Source organism: Aptenodytes forsteri, unplaced genomic scaffold (assembly GCF_000699145.1).
Source record: "Aptenodytes forsteri isolate BGI_AS27 unplaced genomic scaffold, ASM69914v1 Scaffold79, whole genome shotgun sequence".
NCBI classification, from domain to species: domain Eukaryota; kingdom Metazoa; phylum Chordata; class Aves; order Sphenisciformes; family Spheniscidae; genus Aptenodytes; species Aptenodytes forsteri.
This window is the reverse complement of record NW_008794776.1, coordinates 5,017,385-5,018,161: the sequence shown is the minus strand read 5'-3', so window position 1 is coordinate 5,018,161 and position 777 is coordinate 5,017,385.

Sequence of the window (777 nt, the reverse complement as noted above, 5' to 3'; positions counted from 1 at the left end):
GGAAAGCGGCTCCGGGGAGGCGCGGCCGCCCCCCGCGCTGGCTCGCCTTGCCTTGCTTTTCGTTCGTCTGTCCTTATGGGGCTGGCCGTCTTTCCGACGTCTTCTTCTGTCTCTTTTTTCCTTTTCGCTTTCTCTTTCTGTCTTTGTCTTTTTTCTTTCTTTCTTTCTCTTTCCATCCTTTTCTTTCTTTTTCTATTTTTTCTAATCTTTCTTCTCTCTTCCTTCTTTCTTCCTTTCTTTCTTTTTCCGTCTTTCTTTCTGTTTGTTTCTTTTTTCTTTGTTTCATTCTTCTTTCTTTCTGTCTGTCTTGCCCCACTTTCTGTCTTTCTGTCTGTCTTTCTCGGTGAGACCTGGTTAACACATTTGATTTTTGGATTTGTTAGATAGATTCGTTAATTTCGGTTCCTATAGTTCAAACGTCAGTTGCAAAATAATACTAATAGTCGCCGTAGTCGGAGTAATAACGAGGATGACTGTAATTATAATAACCGTACTCATCGATAACGGTCTCAAACTAAACGCCGGGAAATCCCCGTTTTTCCTGGGACCCGTGGGAACTGCAGCCCTTTTTCACCTGCCGAGATCTCCCCGGTCTCCTCTTTATCTCCCCCCTTAAAACGAATCCGCAAATGTCCGCGGCTCCCGTTAGCTGAACCTCTACGAATTATTATTGTTTCGCCAGCAGCATCGTTACCGGCAGCGTTAGCCGTTCCCGTGCTGTTCCCTTCCACCGCTCGCAGCGCACGGGCGGTGCTGCCGCGGCGGGCGGGGAGGCAG